Here is a 10,000-nt window from a genome sequence, read left to right on the forward strand (position 1 = left end):
TTCCAACATACTCACACCTATCTCCCCCCTTCCTCTTTCCTCCTCCCTTCTGGAGCCTCACCCCACCTCCCTCATCCTGCCTTATCTCTCTGAACTCCGTCCCTGACCTGACCTCACCCTGCATCCTTTGCCAGTCCACTCCTTGGAGGTACCTTTTTAATTCTTCAAAATCTGCTCTCCTAAAGTCAGGTATTTTACTAGTGTTTTTATTTCTAACAGTTTCTTCCCATTCTAGATTGTACCTAATTTCCCTATGGTCATTGTTACCTAGCTGTCCTCCAACCTCTACCTGCGTGACTGCTTCCTCCCTGTTAGTAAGAATTAAATCTAGAATATTATTCCCCCTTGTGGGTTCTACGACTACCTGTTTTAAAAAATTATCCTGAATTACCTTAAGGAATTCCTCTGCTTCCTTGTTACCCACAATCAGACTCCAGTCGATATTCCTAAAATTAAAATCTCCTACCACACATACCTGACTGTACCTGCCTGCTCTATTTAATTCCTGCCACAGTGAGGTGTTAATTTCCTCTGTACTGGTCGGTGGTCTGTAAACTACCCCTAGTACTACTGACTGCGATCCTTCCTTAATATCTACCCATATCGACTCTGCTTTGTTATCTGTTTTAATTCTATTGTTCATACAGCACTGTAATGTGTCCCTAACGTATAACGCGACACCTCCTCCTCTCCTGTTTTCTCTATCTTTATAGAACATTGTATACCCATCTATCTTAACCTCTGGATTAAATACTTTTCCTGACATATCTAACCAAGTTTCAGTTAAAGCAATGATATCAAATTTCTCTACACTCGCTATTCCTCTAAGCAAGTCTATTTTATTCAGAATACTTCTACAATTTGTGTAGTAAACACTTAAGCTATTTCTCACCATCCCTAAGCTAGTTTCCTTTCTAGATTTAACTAATTTGCCCCTTGCCTTCTCCGCACTACCCCTTCTTCCCTCCCTACTAACGAAAAAAGTGCTGGAGTGCAGTTACCTCCCGCTCGAGTGTTTCGGCCAAAACACGAACACCCTGGCGTGACAAATGCACTCCATCCCTGGCGTACAAGGTGTCCCTGCCATAGAAAAGGTCCCAGTTGTCGATGAACGTCCATCCATTACTCCTACAATGATTCGCGAGCCTGCGATTCACTGTAATAGCCCTGGACAGCCACTCAGCACCAACTCCCCTCCTCGGCAAGACACCACATACCACGAGGATCCCTCCCTTCTCCCTAATCCTGTCCAAAGCCTGTCGAAACCTCCTGATAAGCTCCTCAATCCTGACCTTACCAAGGTCATTCCCTCCCGCACTGAGAAAAACAATGGGCTTGGTCCCATCTTTTTCCAAGCACGTGTCTAGCCTATCAGCTACCTTCCCTATCCCGGCCCCCGGCAAACACACCCTCGACCTACGCTTCCTATCCCTAGCACAGAACGCACTATCTAAGTGCCTAACCTGACTATCGCCTAACACAAGCACTCTACCTTGGGGCAGGGTAACTGCATCTGCCCCCTCCTTCTTGCCTCCTCCAGCCCTGTCCACCTCCTTCTCCTTCCCCTCCTCCAGCACATTGAAGGGAATCTTCGTCTCCACGGAAGGTGCCCTGAGCACCTTCACCCTCTTGGCTCCCCTGCACACAACCGACCACTGCTCCTCCGTCGCCTTACTAGGTAAGGTGACGGTGGGGCACGACCCTCCCACAGGTGCTGAGATCCTCTCACAGAACTCAGCCTGCAGGTCTGAGATCCTCTCACGAAACTCAGCCTGCACCTCCGAGATCCTTCGATGGAACTCAGCCTCCACCTCTGAGACCTTCGCAACGAAGGCCTCGAGAACAGGAAAACTAACACAACCTGTCGACTCAGCAACACAAGGCGCCATGTCTACACTAGCCAGCTATATTAGCGTCAGGTCACTGCTCACTAAACACGTCCGTTCACTAGGAACCCTGACCTGAGACTGAGGAACCCTGACCTGTAGTAGTAGTAGGAGGAGTAGTAGTAGTAGGAGTAGGAGGAGGAGGAGGAGCAGTAATAGTAATAATAATAGATAATGTTCTTTTAGCAGTAGTAATAGTAATAGTAGTAGTAGTAGTAGTAGTAGTAGTAGTAGTAGTAGTAGTAGTAGTAGTAGTAGTAGTAGTACTTCATGTTACTGTATAGCAGTTCGTGATAGTAGTAGAAGCGGCAGTGACAGCAGCAGCAGTAGTAGTAGTAGTTATAGTAGTGACAATAATAATAATAATAACAATACTGGTAATGATAAAAAAAAAAAAATAATGAAAAAAAAGACAGTAAAGACGAGTGGGGGTCACCTTTAAGTAATTAGCGTAGATGATGGTGCTGGTAACAGTGCAAATGACACTCACAACAACAACAACAACAAAACAACAACAACAACAACATCATCATTAACACGGGCACACCAACAACACACTGACAACCACTTTCCATTGTAGAGTTCAGTTCTTATTTCTGTGTCGCCGTCCACTTGGTATTGGCTTTTTGTGTGCTGGCTCTCGCTGGTGGCGGTGGTGGTGGCGGCGGCGGTGGCGCTGGTGGTGGTGGTGGTGGTGGTGGCGGTACTGAGCGGTCGCTAATGGGAGTGAGCGAACCAATGTCAGGCAGACTCCAATTTTGTTCCCATCCAACGTCAACATTATATTGGTTTATGGCACTGTAAAGGCTGCTACTACTACTACTACTACTACTACTACTACTACTACTACTACTACTACTACTACTGCTACTACTACTACCGCTGCTGCTGCTGCTGCTGTTTGTACTACTACTACTAGTGCTACCTGTGGTGCTCTGATGCCTGTAATGCTAGTGCTGCTACTATTAGTATTGCTAATACTGTTACTGCTACTACTTGTACTTTTCCTGCTGCTGCTGTTGTTAGTACTACAACTGCTGTTATTACAACCATTGCTACTTCTACTGCTGCTGCTGCTGCTGGTACTATTGTTACTACTACTGCTACTACTACTACTATTACTACTACTACTATTACTACTACTACTACTACTACTACTACTACTACTACTACTACCACTACTACTACTACTACTACTACTACTACTACTACTACTACTACTACTACTACTATTACTACTACTGCTGCTGCTGCTGCTGCTACTGCTACTGCTACTGCTACTGCTACTACTACTACTACTACTACTACTACTACTACTGTTCCTGCTGCTGTTCCTGCTGCTGCTACTGTTAATACTGCTATTACTGCTGTTACCACTATCATTGTTACTTGTACTGCTGCTGGTGGTGCTGCTGCTGCTAGTACTACTGTTACTACTACTACAGCTGCTGCCGAGGCACCACCTGGTCCTCACACAGTGCCGCTGCCTCAATAGGCAATTACGACTGAACAATCCAATTATTAAGGCAAACACAACATTTGTTTTAAAGAAGAGAGTGTTTTCTGAATGTGTTTTGTACAATTGTAAAGATAAATATGGAGGAGACATACCTGTTGATACTCTAGATGTAATATATCCTGTTATGTGGGTGGAGAACCATGAACAAAGGAGAGACCCTCCAGTCACCGCTAATACATCATACTGATACTACTGCTTCTACTTCTACTACTACTACTACTACTACTACTACTACTACTACTACTATACTACTACTACTACTACTACTATTACTACTACTACTACTTCTACTACTACTATACTACTACTACTACTACTACTAATAATAATAATAATAATAATAATAATAATAACAATAATAATAATAATGATAATAATAATAATAATAATAATAATAATAATAATGATAATAATAATAATAATAAAACTGTTGTTGCTACTACTACTACTACTACTACTACTACTATTATTTATATTACTACTACTACTACTACTACTGCTATTATTTATATTACTACTACTACAACTACTACTACTGCTATTATTTATACTACTACTACTACTACTACTACTACTACTACTACTACTACTACTACTACTACTACTACTACTACTACTACTACTGCTACTATTTATACTACTACTACTACTACTGCTACTACATGTTGGACAACACACACACACACACACACACACACACACACACACAGAAAGGATGTCTCTGTCAATGGTTGAGAGAGAGAGAGAGAGAGAGAGAGAGAGAGAGAGAGAGAGAGAGAGAGAGAGAGTGTGTTTTTTTTCAGTTTTAACAATATTTACATTTTATATCAGGAAGTTGTCAATGAACAAACTATCAACCTATCTGACTATCTATATATCTACCTATCTATCTATGTATCTATCTCTGTGTGTGCACCCATCCATTAGCCAGCAGGAAGGGCCGGCCTGTGGCGGAGCCCGGGGCAGGGGATGAGGGAGCGTCTCAAGGCAGATTGTTGTGTGCTCACCTGCGTTATGAAGCGAGCGACGTGCAGTCCTAGGGCGGAGGGGCGGGAAGGCTGAGAGGGTGCAGTGTTTGGCTGGCTTTGGACAGTCCTTGGTCGGTATTCTGCAACCCTTAGTCGTCTCGCTCACAACGACTAAGTTCCAAAGCCACAGAAATGATTAGCCGGGTTTTCAAGAGTGTATTTCTCACGTTGATAATGTAAAAATCTTATTAATTTGTTAGTGCGACCGTCAAATCACCCTTAAAAGCCTCTGTCATCTCAACTAGAGCCTTTTCAAAGTAGTGGAAGTGCGGAGATATGTTTCAGAATATGGTCGCTGTGTAGTGCTGGTGTGGCGTCCGGCAGTGTCCGTCTGTCGTGTTTTCATAGTCGCGGGAGTGCAGCCTGTCTTTTTTTCTTTTTCTTTATCACTGCGACTGCTTTCAGAGGCCATAGAGGTAATTGATCGGATCATCATAGCTGTTTTCCCCCGCTGGCAATGTACGATATTTGTTAATCTATCACTTCTTTCGCCATGTATGAGTTTCTTCCAGTTGTTTCTATCCCGCGTGTCTTCCTCCGTGACTCCCATCCTTTCCAGTTCTACCGTAATTCCTTTACTCCATCTCACTCTCTGTCTTCCCCTCGATCTGTGGGTGTCTCCAGGCTCTTTTCTTGCCTTTTTCATCTTCTTATCACTTCTGTAATGCATTCCACTCCTGCTCTCGTCACTTATTGATTTATCACTGGTATCATGAAAACACCCTCGCAAACTCGTATAATTTCCATCAGAGCCTGTTGAAATTCGTGGAGACAAGACGCTAATGTTTCAGAATGCTGTCCTACTTCAGAATTACTCACGAGGGAGTCGCAGAGAGGTAGCGGCGGCCGGGCAAGTATTTTGATTTGAACATATTTGAAACATGAAAAGCCGCGCTACAGTGGATCTTGGTAGCGTAAGAAGAGACCCTAATTCTTCTGCATCTTTTTTAGGCCGCGTTAGACAAAAATAGCTTAGCAGAAATTCACGTTAGAGGAGGATCGACTGTCCAAGATGGTGTCAGAAGCAAGTGGAGAGTCACCACCGGTTCACACGCCTGTTTCTCAATAGGAATGGTTTATGAGCATTATCAATATTATAACTGTTGGTTCAATATATATAAAGTTGTGTGGAGAGTTAAGTAATGTGACGATTATTTCATGTGTAGTGGCTATGTTGCTCTCTCTCTCTCTCTCTCTCTCTCTCTCTCTCTCTCTCTCTCTCTCTCTCTCTCTCTCTCTCTCTCTCTCTCTCTCTCTCTCTCTCTCCTTCCATTTTTGACCAATTTCCAATGCACTTTATAAGAAATACATAAAAACAAATGCGAATGTTGATAGATTTACAGGCATGAATGAGTTTTCCTCTTTTCTTTTTTTTTTTTCCATTTCTGGCCAGCCTCCTTTGCACATGAAAGCAAATATATGGACACTACACTGCCGCAGCGCACACTCAAGTGATATAAGCGCATATTAATTTGTAAACCCCAGCGAAAAAAAAAAAAAAAAGACTGCGAGTGACAAAAACTGTTCTTGTGAAAGTAAATGTTGGCAGTAATACATAAAAAGACAATACTGGTGAAACTGTAAGAATTAAAAAAAAAAAAAAAGTTGATCTTGTGATTGTGAATATCGATAGTACTTAGAGCGGAATATTAGTGAACCTGTAAGAATAATAGTTGCAGAATATTCCCCTACTAATGTGGCTGACTCTTACAAGCACGCTCCAGTGAAATAACTGTATGATTGTGAGCGTGACAAAAACTGGTCCTGTGATTGTAAATGTTGACAGTGCTACATAAGAACACAACTTTGGGGGAAGCTGTAAGAATAATAGTTACGGAATTATTCTTTAACAAAACTGACTGACTTTTTTCAAATACCAGTCGTTGTGGGAGTGTTGAAAGCTTGTGTTCTGATCGTAAATGTTGATTGTATATATGGTGAACACAGTTTTAGGGAAGCGTTAAGTATGATAGTTATAGAAGATTTCTTAACTGAATTGGCTCACTCCTAATACGCATAACACAACGTAACCCAACCCACTCCTACGCTGATGATACCACCCTGCACTTTTCCACGTCTTTTCATGGACCTCCAACCCTTTAGGAGGTAAACATATCACGCAGGGAAGCCACAGAACGCTTGACTTCTGATCTTTCTAAAATTTCTGATTGGGGCAGAGTAAACTTGGTATTGTTCAATGCCTCAAAAACTCAATTCCTCCATCTATCATCTCGACACAACCTTCCAGACAACTATCCCCTCTTCTTCAATGACACTCAACTGTCCCCCTCTTCTACACTGAACATCCTCGGTCTGTCCTTTACTTATAATCTGAACTGGAAACTTCACATCTCATCTCTAGCTAAAACAGCTTCTATGAAGTTATGCGTTCTGAGACGTCTCCGCCAGTTTTTCTCACCCCCCCAGCTGTTAACTCTGTACAAGGCCCTTATCCGTCCATGTATGGAGTATGCTTCACATGTCTGGGGGGGTTCCACTCATACTGCTCTTCTAGACAGGGTGGAATCAAAAGCTTTTCGTCTCATCAACTCCTCTCCTCTAACTGACTGTCTTCAGCCTCTCTCTCACCGCCGCAATGTTGCATATCTAGCTGTCTTCTACCGCTATTTTCATGCTAACTGCTCTTCTGATCTTGCTAACTGCATGCCTCCCCTCCTTCCGCGGCCTCGCTGCACAAGACTTTCTTCTTTCTCTCACCCCTATTCTGTCCACCTCTCTAATGCAAGAGTTAACCAGTATTCTCAATCATTCATCCCTTTCTCTGGTAAACTCTGGAACTCCCTGCCTGCTTCTGTATTTCCACCTTCCTATGACTTGAATTCCTTCAAGAGGGAGGTTTCAAAACACCTATTCATCAATTTTTGACCATTGCTTTAACCCTTTTATGGGACTGCCATTTCAGTGGGCATTTTTTTATTAGATTTTTGTTGCCCTTGGCCAGTGTCCTTCCTACATAAAAAAAAAAGAATCCGTTCTAACCTAATCCAAGTCAGCTTACCACAACCTAACACAACCTAACCTAACCCAGCTCAGTCCAACCCGCCCTAAAATAATAACCCAAGTCAGCTCATCACAACCTAACAATCTAACCCAGCCCAACCCAATCCAGCCTGTCATAACCTAACCCAAGGCAGCTTAACCTACCCTAACCTAACCTAACATAACCTAACCCAAGGCAGCTTAACCTAGCCTACCCTAACATAACCTAACCCAAGGCAGCTTAACCTAGCCTAACCTAACCTAACCTAACCATAACATAACATAACATAACCTAACCCAAGGCAGCTTAACCTAACCTAACCTAACCTAACCTAACCTAACATAACCTAACATAACATAACATAACCTAACCCAAGGCAACTTAACCTAACCTAACCTAACCTAACCTAACCTAACCAAACCTAGCCTAACCTAACCTAACCTAACCTAACCTAACTAACATAACATAACATAACATAATATAATATAACAATCTTTTATAGAACCACCATCGTGTTTTCTTCCTTTTTTTTTCCCCTAGACGAGACTCAACACTAAAAACAAAAACAAAATTCAGTTACCAGAAAAAAAAATTTTTGAGATAAAAAGCAAAAAATTAAAAAATATTTTCAAATCAAATAGAAGGATAAGGGTTACAACTTTCAAGGAGGAGGAGGAGGAGGAGGAGGAGGAGGAGGAGGAAAACTAATGTAGCTACTTCTTCGGTGAGGCAGGAAACTGAGAGGGATGAGGAGAACAGAGAGGAGATGAGGAGAGAGAGAGTGAAAGGATATGAGAGGGAAGGAGGAAGGGAGAAGGTGCGGCGGGGAAGAGAGTATGGGAGAGAGAGAGAGAGAGAGAGAGAGAGAGAGAGAGAGAGAGAGAGAGAGAGAGAGAGAGAGAGAGAGAGAGGGGGGGGGAGGTAACATCATACCAGAGATAATAAGGCCAACATTCCCTTTGCCAGTGCGAGGAATGTCGCCTCTGTGATGTTTCTGCTTCTGTTCCTGTACCGCGTGACTGAGCGGGTGAGAGAGAGAGAGAGAGAGAGAGAGAGAGAGAGAGAGAGAGAGAGAGAGAGAGAGAGAGAGAGAGAGAGAGAGAGAGAGAGAGAGAACCGTATTCTGAAATACTTCTGCGCAGCACCTCTACTACTTTTAAAGGTTCTAGCCGAAATGACACGAATTTCAAGAGTTTTTAAGGTTCTAATGATAGATCAACAAGATTTCTACATTATAAACAGGTGAAACACTCTTGAGAACCCGACCATCCATCTCTGGCCTTTGAAAATAGTCGTGGTGAGAGAGCAAAGCGTTTCTGGATATGAACCAGAGAGAGAGAGAGAGAGAGAGAGAGAGAGAGAGAGAGAGAGAGAGAGAGAGAGAGAGAGAGAGATTCACGTAATACGATATATATCGACACACACATACACACACACACACACACTAATTTCGTACACAAATTAGCCAGCATTTCCTGTTATACTGTAATGAATGGTGGTGATGAGCGAGCGACGCCCCGCCGCCACCACCACTATCACTACCACCAACACTGTCACCACCATCATCACCACCACCAACAACAACATTGTCACCACCACCAATAGTGGTGGCACTACTGTCACCACCACCACCACCATCACCACCACCACCACTGTCACCACCAGCAACACCGTCACCACCACCACTGTCACCGCCACCACCAGAACCACCACCACCACACAGCGATGACTTGCAAAACGCCACAATATTCTCTGCATAATTTTAAAAAGTGACGAATAGAATTTTAATATCATTTGTCCTCATTGGAACTTCTCATGTTTATTATTGTCATTATTACTATCGTCATCATTAATATTCTCATCATTGTTAGGTTTGGGAAGCTCACTACGAAGAAGAATAAGAATAAGAAGAATAAGTAAGAAGAAAATAACTAAAGACAAGAAACAAGGTGATAGATAGTGTGTATGTATGTATGTATGTGTGTGTGTGTGTGTGTGTGTGTGTGTGTGTGTGTGTGTGTGTGTGTGTGTATGATGCAGTTCACATTCTGTCGTTCATAAAAGTGCGAAAGTTCTCGTGAAAAAAGTAAAGAAGTGTTAATGAAATGCCTGAAAAAAAAATAAAAGTACCTAGTTTTGGTGGAAAGACGGTATTGTGTTGTGTGGTGGTGTGTAGTGTGCAGTGTGGTGTGGTGTGGTGTGTGATGGAGTGATGTGGTAGTTTGTGTGGTGTGGTGTGGTGATGTGGTGTAGTGTGGTGTTGTGTGTGATGGTGTGATGTGGTGGTGTGGTGTGGTGTGGTGTGTGATGGTGTTGTGTTCTGTGTTGTGTTGTGTTGTGTTGTGTTACATTATGACCCGTATTCAGAAATGCTTTGTTCCTTCACCACGATTATTTTCCAAGGCAACAGAGGTCACTAGCCAGCTTCTCAAGAGAGTTCCTCCTTTATATAGCGTAGAGATCTTGTTAATCTGTCACTAGGACCGTAAAAACACCCTTAAAATCCCGTGACACTTCAACTAGAGTCTTATGAAAATAGTTGAGGTGTGACCATAAGTACTTCAGA

General features: G+C 42.8%; 1 protein-coding gene across 1 annotated transcript in view; it reads left to right on the forward strand.

Moving 5' to 3' along the window:
* The window catches only part of LOC135115205 (protein O-linked-mannose beta-1,2-N-acetylglucosaminyltransferase 1-like), a 126,023-nt gene that overhangs the window by 17,130 nt on the left and 98,893 nt on the right, over nt 1-10,000 (forward strand).

Source organism: Scylla paramamosain, chromosome 29 (assembly GCF_035594125.1).
Source record: "Scylla paramamosain isolate STU-SP2022 chromosome 29, ASM3559412v1, whole genome shotgun sequence".
Taxonomy (NCBI): Eukaryota; Metazoa; Arthropoda; class Malacostraca; order Decapoda; family Portunidae; genus Scylla; species Scylla paramamosain.